At 39.6% G+C, this 20,960-nt stretch overlaps 1 long non-coding RNA gene and 2 pseudogenes across 1 annotated transcript in view; 2 read left to right on the top strand and 1 right to left on the bottom strand.

Moving 5' to 3' along the window:
• The window catches only part of LOC123606307, a 28,353-nt gene extending 17,200 nt beyond the window's left edge, over nucleotides 1–11,153 (top strand). The window contains exon 4 of the long non-coding RNA XR_006716220.1: nucleotides 10,729–11,153. This is a non-coding gene — a long non-coding RNA (uncharacterized LOC123606307). The remainder of the gene's footprint in view (nucleotides 1–10,728) is intronic.
• Nucleotides 9,455–10,762, top strand: LOC123606300 (annotated as a pseudogene).
• A 4,152-nt stretch (nucleotides 11,154–15,305) lies between the features above and the next one.
• LOC123606303 lies at nucleotides 15,306–16,133 on the bottom strand (annotated as a pseudogene).
• Between the last annotated feature and the right edge of the window lie 4,827 nt (nucleotides 16,134–20,960).

The raw sequence follows: 20,960 nt of genomic DNA, 5'->3' as shown, positions 1-20,960 counted from the left end.
GACAGAATCTGAAGCAGGCTGCAGGCTCTGAGCGGTCAGCACAGAGCCCAATGCAGGGCTCAAACTCACAGAACTGTGAGATCATGACCTGAGCTGAAGTCAGACTCAACTGATTGAGCCACACAGGCACCCCCTATTTTGCCATTTAGTAGCCACACAATGTGATGTGGTCAAAACTTAATCCTTCTAAGCCATAGTGTTCTGATCTCTAAAGTGAGAGTAAGAGGCACCTGGGTGGCTCAATCGGTTAAGTGTCTCTGCCCCTCCCCAACTCGTGCTTTTTTTCTCTCTCTCTCTTTCTCAATATTAAACATTAAAAATAAATAAATAAAGTGAGAGTAATAACACAGGTCTTGTCTGCCACAAAAGGTTGTTGTTAACATCAAGTAAGCTATCTTATGTGAAATCACCTTATAAACTATAAAACTCTACACACATATAAGGAGTTGTTATAATTATCACAAATCCATCACCATCTTCTTTAAACAACTCATATGACACCCACTTCAAATATTTTGTATGGAGAAACATGGGATATAAATGAAAAGCACTCAAAGCACATATTCAGTGACTTCCAACTTCAATTAATTTCCAGTTTTCTTCTATGCTGAACACGCCTTGAGAGACCTTCTTTTTATGTTCATCTTTGTGTCTCTGGCACTTAACACAGTCCCAGGCACATAGTAATCATGGGTATGATAATGGAGAACTGGTCTCCAACTTAATTAAATCCCTCAGAAAAGAGAACCAGTTTTAGCATAAATCCCCTTTGCAAAATCTCATCAATAATAGATGAGATCATGTCTCAGAAATTCAGAACTTTGGGAACTGGGTGCATTTTTTTTTTGGTAATTATTTCTCCAGCTCTACTTTTCTGTCACTACAGCTCATGTCAACAGCACACCTAGGTCTGCTTTTCTCTATGCTCTAAATATTTCTGTCCACTTCTTCCTCATGAAGTCCATCATCATCGATTGTTAAAATTGTAAAGACTTGACACATTAAATCAGTGGTCCTCCAATTTTTTTCTCTTGTACCTCCTAAAAGAATTTTGAAAAGTTATGAATCCCCTTGCACATTTTCAGATAGACATCTAAATTTTTTCATCACAAATTTGAATAGCTTCAAAATAGTATTTTCTAGCATGCTACAGATATTGATTTTTTTCATTTTTGTAATGTTTATTTATTTTTGAGAGAGAAAGAGAGACAGAACATGAGTGGGGGAGGAGCAGAGAGAGAGGGAGACACAGAATCCAAAGCAGGCTCCGGGCTCTGAGCGCTCAGTACAGAGCCTGATGTTGGGCTCGAACTCGTGAACCATGAGATCATGACATGAGCCGAAGCCAGATGCTTAACCAACTGAGCCAACGCAGGCACCCCTGATTTTTAAATAAAACTTACATCATAGTTTGCATCCAATAAACTCTAAATGCCAAAGTAATTTGATACCCATCCTTACTCATTTAAAAATCCACAGACAAGCTCTTTTTTGACAATTAGAGAATGTATGTCATTCCTTTTTCTCCTTGATCTCATATTTCCCAAAAAAGAAATGTAATGTAATGCAATAGATTTTTGTATTTGAAAGATTTTATCTGATCACTCTATTAAATTCACTACAATAAAAAAATAATTGTCTTTGGGCTGAAATTTAAGCACTGCAATTTTGCATTACCACAAAGTTCTAAGTTTTTTAAAGGTTTCTGGGTTGACTTATCTCAACGATGATTTTGAGTACACAATGGACCAAAGCAACATAAATATGTAATGTATTTTGAGAAATAATTATCAAACATAGCAAGTAAAGTTTTATTTGAAAATCAATAAAAATTAATAAATGAATCTTTTTAAATAAGTTCATGTATCTTTGGCTGTTAGTTATTGTTGAAATGAGACAGGATTCAGCAGCCATTCTTTTCCTATTTTTCACTTTTATAGACATAAGCCCCAAGAAAACTTGTTCTATTAAATCAGTAATGAGGATGTTAGGCATTTTCTCATGGAAATGTCACTCTTTCACTTGGACACCTTCTTAATTATAAGTCAAAAAGTGCATAGTGATCTATTATCAAAAAAATATTTTCATTATCTGTTGACAACTTGGTTAGGTCCTCTATTTTCTTGAAAAGGGAGAATTGGAAACTGCCTACCCAAAAAAACAAGCCAAACCAAACTACTATTACCCAGTCTCTAGAGTTCTGCATTTTCTCAGTTTCTAGGAAGTATGAAAAAAAAATTTTACTCAAGACTTATTACGTGACTATTGATTATACTGTTCATCTTTTACTTAGAAGCATCTTGCTTATGGAGCTAAAATATATAAAAGTAGAGTTAAAAACAAAATTGCAAATTGTGCATTTTAGGACTTTTCTCCTTGACTGTGAACAAACACTTACATGCTAATGTCACATTTCATTTTTTTTAGGTCATCTCAAAGTGTGTAGTAAAGATATGACAAAAAGTCAGACACAAATGAACATGGGGGAAGGGAAGGAAAAATAAGATAAAAACAGAGAAGGAGACAAACCATAGGAGACTCTTAAATACAGGGAACAAACTGAGGGTCACTGGTGGGGAGGTAGGTGGGGGGACGGGCTAAATAGGTGAGGGGCATTAAGTAGGGCACTTGTTGGGATGAGCACTGGGTGTTATATGTAAGTGATGAATCACTAAATTCTACTCCTGAAACCAATACTACACTGTATGTTAACGAACTTGAATTTAAATAATTTTTTTAAAAAGAGAGAAAGTCAAATAAGCTAGCTGATTGGGGAGATCATTCATTCACATATTTGTTAATTAGTCATTCATCAATCATCAAAGATGTATTTGCACTTCTAGGCATCAAGCATGAAAAAATGAATTAGATACTTCTGTATATTTGAAAATTTTTATCTAACTGTTGCAATTAATGGGAAGAAATGACACAGACACTGGAGGGTATTTTATATTTGTACATTAATGATTTCTTCCCAACGTTGGTGGAAGTCAATGATGTTTATATAATTATAGGCAGAATTTCACAGTATATCAACATCTGAAAGGGAGACATTAATACTAATTAAATCAAACTGATTTTCTAAATCTTGGGTCATTTTATACTAGATTTGTATCTGGGGAAAATTTTGACTTGCCTTTGAACCTAAATAGGTGGTCTACTTTTAAGAGTACAGTTTAAATATTTTATGTAAATTGACAGGAAGGGAAAAGACCCAGTCACTAATAAATACAAGCTTACAAAAGTACACTAAGGATTGTTGAGCACATTATTTAGACTATAATCTGCAACATATTATATTATATTATATTATATTATATTATATTATATTATATTATATTATATTCCTGTTACATTACCCTCTCTCTGCCCCTCCCCCGCTCGCACTCTGTGTCTCTCAAAAATAAATAAACATTTTAAAACAATTTTTTTTTAAAGGAGGCACCTGGCCGACCCCTGTTCTAAAATATTTTTGGTTGGGGACACCTGGGTGGCTCAGCCGGTTAAGCCTCCGACTCTTGGTTTCACCTCAGGTCATGCTGTCACAGTTTGTGAGTTAAAGCCCCACGTTGGGCTCTGCACTGATGGTGCACAGCCCGCTTGGGCATCTTTCTCCCTCTCTCTCTCTGCCCCGCCCCCTCTCGTGCTGTTTCTGTCTCTCTCAAAATAAATACATAAACTTAAATTAAAAAAAATATATTTCTGGGGGCGCCTGGGTAGCTCAGTCTATTAAGCGTCCGACATTGGCTCGGGTCATGATCTCACGGTTCATGAGTTCGAGCCCCACATCAGGCTCCATGCCAACAGCTCGGAGCCTGGAGCCTGCTTCTGATTCTGTGTCTCCCTCTCTCTCTGCCCCTCCCCTGCTTGCATTCTGTCTCTCTCAATCTCTCTCTCTCAAAAATAAAATAAAACATTTAAAAAATATTTTTAATATTTCTGGTTATCACACCAGCAAGAAGAGAGCCTTGGTGAGTCTTGCATAGGGAAATAAATAAATAAATGAATGAATAAATAAATAAATAAATAAATAAATAAATAAATAAATAAAAGGAGGCACCTGGGTGGTTCAGTCCGTTGAGCATCCAACTTCAGTTCAGGTCATGATCTCACAGTTCGTGGGTTCGAGCCCTGCATCAGGATCTGTGCTGACAGCTCAGAACTCAGAGCCTGGAGCCTGCTTTGGATTCTGTCTCCCTCTCTCTGCCCCTCTCCTGTTCTCACTCCATCTCCCTCTTTCAAAAATAAATAAACATTAAAAAAATTATATTCCTGTTAAGTTAAACCTAATGTTATGGATTGAATTGTGTACATACCCCGCCCCATCACCCCTACCCCTGTATTCCTGTATCTAAGCCCTAACCTCCAATGTATCTGAAGACAGGGGCTGTGAGGAGGTGATAAAGGCTAAATGAGGTCATAAGGGTGGTGCACTAATCCAATGTGTGTCTTTATAAGAAAAGGAACAGACACCAGAGCTTTCTGTCTTCACCATGTGAGGACACTCTGAAAAAACAAACTTCTGTTGGTTAAGCCATCCTGTCTGTGGCATTTTGTTATGGCAGTCAGAGCTAACTAATATTCCTAATAAGTACATGGTAGGATTTAATAAATAAGCAGAAAAGTTGTTGATGAGTGACAGCGAGCAGGAGACTGGTAACTGCATAAAAATGATTATGGAGTTCATATTTTGCTAACTTTTGGCAAAAATCAATGAAAATGTTTTTCCTATTAATTTGAATAAATATTCAAGAAAATACAAAACACTAACTTGCCTCTAATACATGTTTCTCAATATAAAAGACAACATTGGTATGATGGAAGAAACTGTGGGTCTTTTCATCTTGTAATCATGCAAATCATACTATTGAAATGAGACTAATATGCAGATAAATCAGAGTATTCACTGAACCCATCCTCATTACTGAGATGCTAAAATTGCAGAGAGTACAGCTCATAGCAGATTGGCATTTCCCAGGATGCTTTTTACAAATCTTGAACATTTCAAGATAGATAGATAGCTGAAGTACAGAAACCTATCATGAGTTTGTCACCTGAGTGAATAACATGCTGCCATCGTCAATATTTCCAAGAGATGTTCTTTTTGCTCCATTCTTAAGGGAGTCTTTCCTCAAGAACAATATCTTCTTTGCCAGTAGTGAAGACCAAAAAAAAGCCATTATCCACCCAGCCTTCACCTAATCCATAATATACTTGAAAGCAACACATCTAAATATATGTCAGCAGCCAGCACACCTGTTTATGGTATCGTTTTAGCCAGTTGAGGATGCTCTGCCAAATTACCATAGACTGTGTGGCTTATACAAGAAGCATTAATTTCTCACAGTCCTGAAGGCCAGGAAGGCCAGATCATGGAAGATCTGGTGTCTGAGCTGGGCCCTCTTCCCTGTTTGCAGATGCCCATCCTTTCCTTGTCAGAGAGCAAAGAGGGAGCCTGCATATCTCTTCTTACAAAGGTGCTTATCCCATTCACGAAGGCTCCATCCTCATGACCTAATTATCTCCCAAATTCTTTGCCTCCTAATACCATCATATTGGGGGTTAAAATGTTAACATATGAATTTTGGGGGGGAGGGGGACACAAACATTCACTCCATAACAGTTATGCTTGGCCTTTAACAGAGATAAGCATAAGCATAGGACAGGGAAAGACATGGTGCCCTATTGTTTGGATCATGGTTCCATTTTGATTAATGGAAGCTCTCAAATACCTATAGACTAAGTTGCCTTTGCTTGGCATCCCAGAGCTTTCTTCACCCGTGGCAATGTACCATTGTATGATATGAAAAATATGCCTCTTTCTTAAAAGGCAGAATAAGGGAAATTGTAAAAGGAAAGATGGAAAAGGAGAAGCAACCTGAGGCAGATGTATTTGCAAGCAGATGAGTACAGAAAAAGTGTTTATGTACAGAAACGTAGAATCTGGAAATTGACTCCCTTAAAATTATCTAAATCTGTATACCTCTTTAATGTCTTCATGTACCCCCAAAGCTAAGCAAGCCCCAGTCAGAACTAAATATTCTAAATTGCTGCTATTACTAATAATTATCATTGCCATGCACTAAGAGCCTACTTTAAACTAAGTATTGTATTGGATTCTTCAAATATATCAGCTCGTTAAAATTGGGTCTTTCATTTTTATTAACCCCACTTTATAGGTGAAGAAATTGGAACTCAGAGAAGATAAGTATAGTTTTCCCAGAATCTCACAGCTAGTAAGTGCCAAAGCCAAATTAAATCCTAGCTCCATCTGAATTTAGACCCTATGTTTTGTGATGATCCTATGTGGCTTGTACATGTGTTCTTGATTGACAGCAGCTTTTTATTTTTTTTAATGTTTATTTATTTTTGAGAGGAACAGAGACAGAATGCGAGTGGGTTAGGAGCAGAGAGAGAGACCGAGACACAGAATCCGAAGCAAGCTCCAGGCTCAGAGCTGTCAGAACAGAGCCTGATGCGGGGCTCGAACTCACAAGCTGTGAGATCATGACCTGAGCCGAAGTTGGATGCTCAACCAACTGAGCCACCCAGGCGCCCCTTGATTGACAGCAGCTTAATATGTCTCCCTCCTGGAGAGCTGGTACTCCCCAAAGAATAGTTCTCTAATGGTAGATTTCTAATGATACAAGACAGTCTTCCTAGTGCTTCCTCAAATCATGAAAAAAATAACATATATATATATATATATATATATATATATATATATATATTTCTCTTCTCCTGATACACATATGACTCTATTTCTTAAACTTGATGAGGTTGCAATGGGGAATAAAATATGAATAACAAGTAAGTATTTAAATTAAGAAAACTTGAGATTATTCCAAGGTCTTTATATGGCCCACTATTAGAAATTTTCTCCCATGTTTTCATACTTAATTTAGGGACTTTGTGGTCACTAGATTTTTCCCTCCAAAATATCCCCCAAAGGACTAATTCTTTAACTTTCCATTTTTGGTGTAAAACTGTGAATGTATCTAAAAATACTTCCATTGATTAAACACATAGTTAAAAATTGAAGGCAATGATGATCATAACCCCCATAATAGCAAACCCTAAAAAATACTCTCCTGTTTTCTGCAAAAATAGACAAATTTACAGTACTTAAAAAAAACTGTCTTCTCTTCAAACTATTCCACATGTGCACATGCACAGTTTTCACTAGAACTGTGAGTAATGTGAATCTACATTTGTATTTCATAATGTTGATTAAACTAATATTCATATATCTATTCTTTAAGACAAATTCAAGCTTGTTTCCTTGGGTGGACTTAGGGCCTGTGTTTTTTCAGGCACAAAGACATCTGAGAAGTAGCAAGGCATAGGGTGAATAATCTGGGTCGGTTTCCTACATTACAGAGTTAGGAGAGGAGAGTGAGCTTAATGATCTAACTAGAAACATGGTGTAGCAGTTACTAACACAAAAGAGCATCTCTGGTAAAGCCAGCCAGAGCACACTACTGAGACACTGCTAGAGTAGGAGGACTGCTAGAGTGAGAAGGGAACCAAAAAAATCTAAGACCGAGAGAGCAGGAGAGGGAGACTGTGCTAATTCTTAAGGTATACTCCAGAACAAGAATGAACAAAAATATATGTCTATTTGGTCCACAATGAAATAAAACAATGTCATATATTTATGTTTTGCTTAAAGAACTTTCATGTAAATGGATAACAGCCCATGAAGTGTGTGGGGTAGACACTCTTTTCATGATGAGGCAGAAAAGGAAACCCAGGCACAGAGAGAGTGAGTGAATTGCCCAGTGCCCCTCAGCTGCTTCCTGGCAAAGTAATGACCAGTCCAAGGGAAGACCACCTCTTTCTAGTAATCTCAGGCGCTCTTCACTTCCTCTGTCCTCTCTCTTTTAATGCCTAATATTTGTAATAGCTTCTTCCTCTCACTTCCAGGAACCTCTTTCTCCACCTAGTCAACCCTCCTATATCAACATCTCTCTCATTTCCTCATTTTCAGTGAAGATAGAGACCATAAGAAAGATCCATGCCCCAACAGCATTCTGTTAGTGGTACCAAGGGCTGGGGCCCAGAAGTCCCCACTATGAGAGACTGAGAATCTACATGACCCCCATATCAGGCTATAACTATGAACTCTGGTGATGCCCTTTTACCCTACTGCTGGGCTATTTTACTTGCATGGAAATCGTGACCATTTTCTCATAGTTGATAATCTAAAACAGTGACTTTGCTTTGTAAAATGTCAACAAGAATATGAAAAAAAATGCATTTGAGAATCTATACAGTTGTAAACAAGGGACTCTTGTTTTCACTGAATGGATTTAAATTCCTTGTTATTTTGATCCTGGGCAAACTTTGCTATTTCAGGATGAAGACATATGTTTATAAGCATATATCAATGAACAAAAATTGTACAAATATTTAAGTTAAAAATTGCAAGTAAGTTAAGTTAACCTCCCCACTTTTTTGTCTATACAAACATTTTTTTTCACATGAGCTCCCTACTTGGACCTGTCTTCCCTGTAACTACCCAAATTTTGCATAATAGGCAGCATTTCTTTGAGTATAGTTCTAAGTGTTCTGCGTGTATTATCCCAGTAAGTTCTCAAAACAACCATCTAAGGCAAATACCCTCATTAATCCCATTCTGCAGATGCAGAAACTAAGACAGAGTTTACCATAGTTCCCTAGGGCTCCCAGGTAGGGCAGGCATTTAAAACCAAGCAGCTTGGCTCTAGAACCCACATTCTCAACCATCACACTAAACTCTGATATGGCATGCTTATAAATTTTATCTTGGGTGCTTGTATCACCTGCATACCTACCATATTTTCAACCTCTTTGACTTTAAAAGTTGAATGTATTGGGGCACCTGGGTGGCTTAGTCAGCTGAGCATCTGACTTTGGCTCAGGTCATGATCTCACTGCTTGTGTGTTTGAGCCCCACATCAGGCTCTGTGCTGACAGCTCAGAGCCTGGAGCCTGCTTTGAATTCTGTGTCTTCCTCTCTCTCTGCCCCCCCCCCCCAACTCACTCTCTCTCTCTCTCTCTCTCTCTCTCAAAAATAAATAAATATTACAAAAAAATTTTAAGTTGAACATATTAACTTATAGTGGATTATGGACATAGATGTAAAACATAAAATGATAAAACTTTTACAAATTAAATGGGAGAACATCTTCATGATTAGGTGAAGAAATTTTAGATTTGACACCAAAAGCATGATCCACTAAAGGAAAACTTGATAAATTGCACCTCATCAAAATGTAAAACTTCTGCTCTGTAAAAGACACTGTTAAGAGGATTACAAAGATCAATTATACAGTGGGAGAAAATATTTGCAAATCAGGTGTCTGATAAAGGACTTGTTTCTAGAATATATAAAGAAGTCTCGAGATTACTCCTTTCCACCCGTGGATGTCGCTGAGTAAGCATCGTGAAAGTCTCCCCTCCCACTGCCGTCATGTCTAAGTCAGAGTCTCCCAAAGAGCCTCAAGAGCTGCGGAAGCTTTCATTGGAGGTTTGAGCTTTGAAACAACCGATGAGAGTCTGAGGAGCCATTTTGAGCTTCCCCGTAAGTGGGGAACGCTTACGGACTGTGTGGTAATGAGAGATCCAAACACCAAGCGCTCCAGAGGCTTTGGGTTTGTCACCTATGCCACTGTGGAAGAGGTGGATGCAGCCATGAATGCAAGGCCACACAAGGAGGATGGAAGAGTTGTAGAACCAAAGAGGGCTGTCTCGAGAGAAGATTCTCAAAGACCTGGTGCCCACTTAACTGTGAAAAAGATTTTTGTCGGTGGCATTAAAGAAGACACTGAAGAACATCATCTAAGAGATTATTTTGAACAATATGGGAAAATTGAAGTGATTGAAATCATGACAGACCGAGGCAATGGCAAAAAGAGAGGCTTTGCCTTTGTAACATTTGACGACCATGACTCTATAGACAAGATTGTCATTCGAAAATACCATACTGTGAATGGCCACAACTGTGAAGTAAGGAAAGCTTTATCTAAGCAAGAGATGGCTAGTGCTTCTTCCAGCCAAAGAGGTCGAAGTGGTTCTGGGAACTTCGTTGGTGGTCGTGGAGGTGGTTTTGGTGGGAATGACAACTTTGGCTGTGGATGAAACTTCAGTGGGCGAGGTGGCTTTGGTGGCAGTCGAGGTGGTGGTGGATACGGTGGCAGTGGGGATGGCTATAACGGATTTGGTAACGATGGAAGCAACTTTGGAGGTGGTGGAAGCTATAATGATTTTGGCAATTACAACAATCAATCTTCAAATTTTGGACCCATGAAAGGCGGAAGTTTTGGAGGCAGAAGCTCTGGCCCCTATGGTGGTGGAGGCCAATACTTTGTCAAACCACGAAACCAAGGCTGCTATGGCAGTTCCAGCAGCAGCAGTAGCTATGGCGGTGGCAGAAAGTTTTAATTACTGCCAGGAAACAAAGCTTAGCAGGAGAGGAGAGCCAGAGAAGTGACAGGAAAGCTACAGGTTACAACAGATTTGTGAACTCAGCCAAGCACAGTGGTGGCAGGGCCTAGCTGCTACAAAGAAGACATGTGTTAGACAATACTCATGTGTATGGGCAAAAAACTCGAGGACTGTATTTGTGACTAATTGTATAACAGGTTATTTTAGTTTCTGTTCTGTGCAAAGTGTAAAGCATTCCAACAAAGGGTTTTAATGTAGATTTTTTTTTGCACCCATGCTGTTGATTGCTAAATGTAATAGTCTGATCATGACTCTGAATAAATGTGTCTTTTTTAAAATGTGCTGTGTAAAGTTAGTCTACTCTGAAGCCATCTTGGTAAACTACCCCAACAGTGTGAAGTTAGAATTCCATCAGGGTGATGCCAGGTTCCATTTGAAATTTATTTGCAACCTGCTTGGGCACAGAAGCCATTGTCTCCACAAATGTTGGTGTGGTTGAACTGACAGTTAATGTGTTGTGACCTGGAGTTCACCGTTAAAAGGGTCACCCAAGCAAAGTCCTGGAGTTTATTTGGTTATTAATATGATTGTTGGCACATCCTATGCAATATATCTAAATTGAATTATGGTATCAGATAAAATTATAGATGGGATTAAAGCTTGTGTATTGTCCATTATCATGTGTAATCAATAAATGATTTAATATTCTCTTGAAAAAAAAAGAAGTCCCAAAATTCAACAATAAGAAACAAATAATCCAATTCGATCCAATTAGAAAATGCACAAAGACATGAACAAAAATCTAACTGAAAAGTATATACAGAGAGCAAGTAAATACACATGTGAAAAGATGTTCAACATCTTAGCCATTAGGAAAATGCAAATTAAAACCTCAGGAAAAAAAAAAAAAACCTCAGCGAGATATTATTATACACATATCAGAATGGCTAAAATTAAAAATAGTAATAATACTAAATCCTAGAAGCCAGGCCACTCATGCATTGCTGATGGGAATGTAAAACGGTACAGCTACTTTGGACAGTAATTTGGTAAATTGCTTTTTTTATTATAGTTATTTTAGAGAGAGAGCTCATGTGAGCAGGGGAGAGGGGCTAAGGGAGAAAGAGAGAGAACCCCAAGCAGGCTCCCTACTCAGCATGGATCCCAACATGAGGCTTGATCCCACAACCATGAGATCATGACCCAAACTAAAATCAAGAGTTGGACACTCAACTGACTGAACCACTCAGGTTCCCCATAATTTGCTAAATTGTTAAAGCTAAACATATAATTATCCTATAGCCTAACAGGTGCATCTTTGGGCATATATCCCACAGAAATTAAAACTTATGCTCAAAAACCTGTATGAAAATGTTATACATTTAACTTATACATGTAATTATACATGTAATAAAGTTGCACAGTCTACACATACACACAGACACACACACAAAGACACTCACATGTAACACTGGGTAAAATATGAATAAACTCTGTGGATTGTACCAACACCAATTTTCTGGTTGTGGTACCATACTATAGTTATACAAAATGTTACCAATGAAAGAAACAGAATGAAACATACATACTTCTATACATTTTTTATAACTTCTTGTGAATTTATAATTATTTCAAAATAAATCATTAAAAAAAAAGTTGAATAGTCGGGCCCAATTTGATACCTCATTCCAGGAAGAAAAATGGCATAATCAACACTATTTGAATAAAGTTATTTCTACCAGCTGAAATTAACCTAACAGTATGATCGAGTCTGCATTTCACCATCTCAAGCAATACAAACAAACAAGGGGGACTTTAATTTATTTTTTCTGAAATTGACATAGATTCGGTCCACAGCCATCCTCCAACCTACAAGTCTGAAGACCCCACCAGTGAGATTACTGGCAAGACCAGTCCTTGGTGAAGCTATGTTGGGTCCTGGGGATAACTCCTTTTCTAAATTCTCATAAACCACATTTAGTCAAGTTTTCTGATTTCCCCATTTTCTCTTACCTGTTGGTTGGTCTTAACTTGCTTTCATTCTTTCATTTATTTGTTCATTAATCACACACGTCCTAAATGTGCATCTTATATGCACTGCCACTCTTCTGTGGGGTCATTTGCCTTTCTGCTATCCCTTGGCTCCAACTTGTTCCTTACTTTTCTGTGAAAACAGAGGAGGGAGCATCTAATTCAATGTAGAGGGACTAGGCATCTTCCCAATGGGGGCACTTAAGTTGGTTTCCCAGGATTTTTCTCTCCCTCCTCCAGAAAACTGAGTGGAAAAGCTTTCTTCATCAAGGCAGCAATTCTGCCAAACAAGTTTTTCTCACTCTTTGAAAGATCCACTCTGTTATGTTTGGCTAAAATCCAAGAAATGTAATCTACCTCTAAACCAAAAACAAAAGCCAACTCTTCCTTTCCTGAGGCCCTTTCTTCCAAAATCAACTGAAAAGAAAAAATAAATAAAAACTCTTATCTATGCTCTAAAGCCCTCTATTTTCTACTGAAAACTCCAACAACAGAGATAAAATTCCAACTTCTTCTTACAGTCATGGAATTCTGTATCGGGAGTGGATATTAGAGGCCAGCCTCCTCATTATAGAGAAGAAAAAAAAGAAACAGATTTGGAGGGGTAGTGCAGCAGCCCAAGAGTCAGGCAGCCTGGAGGAGAACACAGATTCTCTCCCAGCCAATGCCCCCTCCGCTCTGCCATGTTTGCTAAATATTTTCTTACCAATATTTCTTGGTATCATACCTTAGGATAGCTGCTCTAGGAAGAGGACTAGGAAGTCATCCTCTGAAGGACTATATCAGATTCTCTACTAATCTCTTGTTTTCCAAAGGAACAGGATAGGCTCCTTGAAGGTAACATCTGAGGTTCCTTCTGCTTCTCTTCTCTCTCTCTCCCTCTCCCTCTCTCTTCAAATGCTTGTCAGTGACTGAGTCCCAAGAAGTCAACATTTACAAAATCCCCACTGCCTGACAGAGGGAATCAAAAGGGAAGCCCACCAACTGGTTCCAAGCTCCAGATAAGATCAAGAAAGTTCTCCCCACATTCTCTTCCACATTGCCTTTGGCAGGAACCAAGAGGGGACTGTTAATACTTCTGGCAAGAGCCCAACCCACCAACTCCCCAACCTTCCCATTTCACACCATTATCTTCCTCGAGACAATCAAGACCAATCCCAGAATACTTATAACTCTTTTTTTTCTGTCAGCACAAGAAGCCCAGAGCTCCTTGTCCCCCATATAGTTCTATGAGCAATGAAAACCCATCTCCCCCCAACACACACACACACACACACACACACACACACACACACACACACACATGAGTCCCTATCTCTTTTCTTGCCCTTCTTTTTTTTACTCAGCAATTTTTGATCACCTGACAACTCATATGCTCTACTTGCCTTTCCATCCTCCTCTCCTGGAGTAAAAAAAAGCTCTATAAGGACAAGAATTTTCGTATGTTTTACTCACTGCTCTACCCCTAGTGCTGGCACATTGTAGGAGCCCCAAAAATATTTGTTAAACAAATAAATCCGAGACCATTTTTTAAAGTCTGAAGCAAACAATGTGAGGGCCAAAGGGTGTCTGAGAAGTTTGAGAGAAAGACAGAGATCATTTGTGACAACCAGAAAACATGAACAGAGGAAGGTTTGAGCCCTAAGGATTTCCAGAAATGGCATCTATCACATGAAAGAAGTGTTACTAAGAGGATATTCAGACTGTATACAGGGCCAGACATGAGCAAATGGTGTGCTTTTTGAAACAAAATAGAAATAATTTGGCACCTACTGTGTGCCAAGCACTGTGTTACTAATTTATCACAAGAACTATACAAAGTGGTATTGCTATCCCCATGTACAGATGAAGAAACTGAAGCAAAGAGAAGCAACGTAACTGCCTGAGATCCACAGTTAGGAAGGGGGGAAGCCTCCAAATCTGTCTCTCAGGGTCACAAATCCATCCCCTCTCCTCTCTCTGAACTTGTATGTCCCCTCTACTCCAGGCACCTTCCAAGTGTACCTGGTGTCAATCTCTCAAGGGCTCCTCTAAACCCCAGATGATACCAGGATCTATTTGTTCCCAGACATGTGTTAATGAATGCTATCAGGCTTAGAACCTGGATGCTGTCTTCCTCTCTTCACCTTTTTCAGCTCTACTGAAGTATAATAAATAAATAAATATATATATAGTGTACAACATGATGATCTGATATATGTACACATTGTGAAATGTTTGCCACAGTCAAGCTAATTAACACAACCATCCCTCACATAGTTATACTTTGCATGTGTGTGTGTTTAGAGCACTTAAGATCTACTCTCTTAGCAAATCTTAGCAAATTTCAAGTATACAATACAGCATTATTAACTATAGTCACTATGCTATACAGTAGATCCTCAGAAGTCATTCATCTTATAACTAAAAGTTGGTAACCTTTGACCAATATCTCATTTCCCCTGTCCCCAAGCTCCTGGAAACCATTATTCTATTCTCTGCTTCCATGAGTCTAACTTCTTTGTCTTTTTTTTGAAATCCCATATATAAGTGATACCATGCAGTATTTGTCTTTTTCTCACTGGCTTATTTCATTTGGCATCATACCCTCCAAGTTTATCCATGTTGTCATCAAAAATGGCAGAAGTTCCTTATTTTTTAAGGCTGAATAATAGTCTATTACATGTATAAATGCACATATATACACACACATACATACATATACATACACACACACGTATACATACAACACGAGAAAAACTACAGAACTCACTAGAAAGTACTTTTAATGATTATATTATTTTCCCCCAAACTAATACAGCTTTTATTGTATCTGTTTTTAAGTTTATCTATTTTGAGGGGGGGGGGAGGGGCAGAGAGACAGGGAAAGAGAGAATCCCAAGCAAGCTCCATGCTGTCAATGTAGAACCCAATGGGCTCAGACTTACCAACCATGAGACCAAGACCTGAGCCAAAATTAAGAGTCGGTCACTTCACCGACTGAGCCACCCAGGCACTCCTTATTGCATCTTCAAAATATCACAAGTAAGTCTGAAAAATCATCTGCCTTCTTGCTGTTTCTGTAGCTGGACAACTTAGATCTTATTCATCAGTCTGCTGAACTGTTCCTTTTTCAGAAACACAGATACCATCCCCAAATTTTCTGATATCCTTCTTTTTAACTGTTGTGGCATGCCTGAATCAAGCAACTGGGTTTCATTCAAGTTCAATGTCATTCCCTTCAAGCATTAACTCATCTTTCGGGGCTCAAGATACTGGACAAGCAACACCTGGCCTCATCTGAACCCTATGGATATATTTTTCACCGAAGGAATTTCAGATTTCAACAAGAGAACCATTCCTGAAGAACAACTCTGATGGGGAAGTGAGCATACACAGACCCCATCTTGGACTGGAAGCCCAGAGTAACACCCTTCATCATGCTCTGTACATGACTATGGATGGTGCACACAGCAGCCAGTTCTTTTCTATTTCCCCACCATTTGTCAGCGCAGAGCCTCTTCCTTTTCTCTCCAAGCAGACTGAGTTCTACATTGAGGTGACTGAGGTTCCTTCACAGGGTTCCTCTGGGGCCCTTCACAGTAACAGTGCATCCCTTTAGAGTGATGTCAACATTTTCTGCAATGCCGACAGTCTGATTGCCGAGAGTAGTCTTCATTCTCACAGTAGATGCGGCAAAGTGATTACATTATCAACAAAAGAAAAAGTACAGTGAAAAAGGTTTGGGGGTGGCTCAGTCAGGACAGCACGTGACTCTTGATCTTAGGGTCATGAGTTCAAGTCCCACACTGGGCATAGAGCCTACTTAAAAGTATGTGTATATTTTTGGGGTGCCTGGGTGGCTCAGTCGGTTAAGCGTCCGACTTCAGCTCAGGTCATGATATCATGGTTCGTTGGGCTCTGCGCTGACAGCTTGAAACCTGGAGCCTGCTTCAGATTCTGTGTCTCCCTCTCTCTCTGCCCCTCCCCTGCTCGTGCTTTGTCTCTCTCTGTCTCAAAAATAAACATTAAAAAAAATTAATATATATTTTTAAATATTTTATATCATATATTTGTGTGTGTGTGTGTGTGTGTGTGTGTGTGTGTGTGTAACACCACAGCCTGATTCTAAAGCTCTTTACTACTTTGTCATACCACATTTGATACCAGTTAAGTGCTCACTCTGTACCAACAAAGGGGTTGGTAAGGAGATAATTATGAGAATATAACCTACTGGTATATTTTGTAAAGCGTTTATGAGTAGAATTTGATTAATCATTTGCAAACCTTAGGAGAACAAGCAAAAGAAACTTTTAGATAAAAGCAGGAGAGAGGTGGTTTTGTAACATGAGGATGATGAAACACTTGGATGAATTTTTACTGGGGTCCTGATCCCTGGAGAAACCTTCAAGGAAAGAATTTACCACATTCATCGTGGATGGTTCTTACCGCCATCGTGGAGTGCTTTTGTTTTTGTTTGTTTATTTTTTTCAATTTTATTTAAATCTAAATTAGTTAACATATAGTGTAATAATGGTTTCAAGAGTAGAATTTAGTGATTTGTCACTTACATATAACACCCAGTGCTCATCCCAACAAGTGCCCTGCTTAATGCCCATCACCCATTTAGCCCATCCACCCCCACCCAACACCCCGCCAGCAACCCTGAGTTTGTTCTCTGTATTTAAGAGTCTTATCATTTGCCTCCCTCTCTGTTTTTATCTTATTTTTCCTTCCCTTCCCCTATATTCATCTGTTGTGTATCTTAAATGTGGAGTGTTTTGATCCAGATTAGAGGGTGCCTCACTGCTGCCACCAATGGGGAATCTAGGAGGAAGAATGTCCATACTCTGCATTGGTCCCACTTGACATCAGCTTTTCACAGCTGCAATGCTTGCAACATTAAGGTCACATCTAATGAGTGTGATTATTGTTCATCATGAAATGGTAAATATATCTATGGAATGACATTGATTAAAGGTATTTTTGGGCTTTTAACATTTTAACTGGATGAAATCGTCATAACCTAAGAAACTTAAAATCTAATATGGGCCTTTACGTTTAGTAGGAGAAGTGGGAAATGGAAGCTCAAAACTAGGATAGTTGTAAGAAAGATGCTTCTTAAAGATCGATGCAATGAAGAAAACAAAATTTCGGTTTCTAGACACCAGTGCTGCAGTTACCCGTTATTTCCCACCTGCCCAGTAGGCGTCAGTGTAAGACAATGTTCCTACAACTGAACAAACTTTAAAGCAGAAACAAAACAAAAGAGTATCAAGTTATAAAACAGAGAAGATGCAATAAAGATGGGGCTACCCAAATTTCACATGAGCCTTAAAATGTCATCATTTAAAGAGAGATGATCTAAACAAAGTTCCCTCATGACTAAGAGGAGGGACCACAGCACCTCAGAAGACCCCATCTGGCTCTCATATTCCTTGTCAATTCAGCAGGAACTCCTGGAGCATCTCACAAGGCTTCTAGGAGGACTCAGCATTGCTGTAAGAGTCAATCACTATGAACTAGTGTAGTAACCAGAACACTCCCAGGGAACTAAGCAGCATTCGGCCCAGTGCCCTCCCTTTGAAAAACAGATACTATCCCCACTTCTCAGAGACAATATTAACATAATATATCACAATAAGGAATATATCATAATAAGGATTACAAAAGTGGAAAGAAGAAGGGAGTTAAAGTTTGTATGTGGGCTTTGCAGAATGTGTTGAGTCAGTCAGGGTGAGCTTCCTGGAAGAGTTGGCCTTTGAACTGTGATGGAAGAGAAGAGAGACACAAAACGAGGGCTATCCTAGCCTCACCTTTCTGCTTTGCATTCAGTTTTCCTCCTCCAAATACAACCACCCTATACTCTGATAAAGGGTAACCAATAAAGGGAAAGAAAATAAACATGAATTATTTTTAAAATTCACTATATAAAGGTACTTTTGATATTTTAAAGGGAAAATGATAGGAGGTTGGGGGGAGGGTGGCATCTGTTGAGTACCTAATACACACACACACGTTGTGACATACATTCCTTACCAAAATCCTGAATGTAAGTGGTATTACTCTCATTTTTAGATAAAGGATCTAAGACTCATAGACGTTATATATCTCACCCAAGATTATGACATCTAATATTTATGAGTAATTACTCTGCACCATATTAAACTAAGTGAATTCACAATGATCCAATGAAGAAATGATTCATTATTCCCATTTTGCAGAGATGGAAGTTAAGTCTAACAGAAAATAAGTTATTGCTTCCTCAAGATTACAGCGCTCCTAATTAGTTGAAATTCAAATTCATGCATTGGAAGTAGGGTTCTCTGGGAAGCAGACTGCGAAATGGATTAAGGTTGTGGTTGTTTATTAGGGAATACCTTTAGGATTAGCATCTGTGGAAGGAAGGGACCAGAAGTAGGACTGGGAAACACATCTGTGTTGTCCAGCACTGGGCCAAATGGCCAAGCTTGTATACACCTGCCTCGGTCAGTCATTAGATGTGGACATGGCCCTGGGGGAGACCCCAAAGGGCTGATGACTGACAACTGTCTGCGGACACTACTCCCAGGGCTGGGACCACGAGTCCTTCCTGGGAGGGACATCTTGGCAGCACATCTCCCTGCCTGTTGCACTGTGTCCATATGGTACTCCCAGCTCATCATGTTTTTCTGCTATACCACAATGGTGGGGGGCCAGAAAGGAGGCAGGGCTGTAGTGGTGAGGTTGCAGAATGGTGAGCCTGGGCCCCAGGCTTCTTGGGGAGATGAGCACCAAGGTCTCATCCCTTATAACCCTCAAATAGCATCAGCTAGGAATCAAGAAAGGGGTGGAGGCACAGAACGTTGAGTCAACAGCAGGATCAGTCATTAAATGCTTGTTGTTCAGTTGATTGACAACTTCCAGGGGGTCAAGTTAGGGAGGTACCAACCCACGTGCAGACTCAACAGTTGGTCGTGCAGACTCAACAGTTGGTCGAGGCATTTATGCTATTTAGTAACATCTCATCTCCTGCTGCTTGCCACACTCATCCACCCCAGAGGCTGCCCAAGATGGCAAACCCATCTGGGCATGCCAAAGTGCTGGCCTGGTTTCAGTGCACTGTCCTAACCTACCCTAGGTGACAGTAGCATTGAGTGCACTGTCTTCCATGTGGAAATATAGCCAGCTCACAGTATCTCAAGTGGTAAGGATGGCAAAATTCCAGCCTGAGTGGCAACAAATTCTCATACTTCTGCTTGAATTCAGAGAACAGCTGACTTGACAGAAGGCAGAAAGCCGGTGAGCTTACTTCACTCAGTGACAAGTGAGCACAAAGCAAAACCAGCTTTCCATGGTGAAATTCTTCTCAAACGTCAACCTGGTTGTGCATGGAAGAGAAAGCCTGAGAGAAGGCAGGACAGCCGTGTACAAGGAAAACACATCACCTGGTTGGTCTGCAAGCGAGTCTGCCTGAAGCCTCAGAACCGCCAGTTCTTCCCTGGGCTACAGTCACTGCCCCCCCACCCCCCTCCATGCACTTCAGTGCCTTGGACCAAGCCAGTCATTGCTCTTGGAACACTGCCTCCCCTTTGCCACAGGTAGCAAAATCCAGCCAAAGCCCTGGTTCAAAATTTCCTCCATGAAACTATCTATCCCCACCCTCCAGCCAAAAGCAATTTCTCTTATAATTCATTTGGTACCTACTACAAAGCGGTGGGAGTTCTAACATTTTAAATTGTGCATAAGAATCACTCAAAGTGCTTGATTAAAAGCCAGGGCCTTTGGCCCTGGGCCCCAGACACTCTGATTCATCAGGAATAGAGAGGTCTGGGAATCTGCCATTTTCCTAGTCAGCTCTGATATTCCTGATTTGCTTGGTCAGCAGAGGATACTTTGAAGAGTACTGGCATCGTGCTGTTAAGATTCTGTCCCTGGGGGTGACACAATTGCTACAGAGTTGGTGTCCTCTGAAGGGCATGTTTTAATGCAATTGGAGGACAGAGACCCTGTCTTTTTCATAGCTCTCTCTCCTACAATATCCAGCATAGTGATTCACATATAGTAGGTGCTCAAACATTGTTTAGTGATCAGCTAAGAGTTTTTCTGGTCTCCTGATCGTCTTTTTACTCTTCCAAATGGCTTCAGGTTTGGAGGGAAGCCTGCCTCTCACTCCCATTTCTCATGTATTCCTTCTCGTGCTCCCTCGTGCTTCAAGATCTATCCTGCACCCCTTTGATCTGCCCTGCTGTGTCCTCCTTTAGTTGATCTTTTAGCTGTTTAACAAAATTTTAACATGATTTTTTATTCTCTCTTTTATCAAAGACCATATTTACTCAAAATTTTAAAACATCCATGTTCACTGGGCATGTTTTAGAAATTACAGTTCACCATTGAACAACGTGGGCTAGAACTGTGTGGGTCCACTTACACAGGAATTTTTTCAATAAATACAGTACAATACTGTAAATGTATTGTGGCTCCCTTATACTTTTCTTCACATTTTCTTTTCTCTTGCTTATTTTATTGTGAGAGTACAGTAA

The sequence above is a fragment of the Leopardus geoffroyi genome, chromosome A2 (assembly GCF_018350155.1).
Source record: "Leopardus geoffroyi isolate Oge1 chromosome A2, O.geoffroyi_Oge1_pat1.0, whole genome shotgun sequence".
Taxonomy (NCBI): Eukaryota; Metazoa; Chordata; class Mammalia; order Carnivora; family Felidae; genus Leopardus; species Leopardus geoffroyi.
This window is presented reverse-complemented; position numbering and strand designations above follow the sequence as displayed.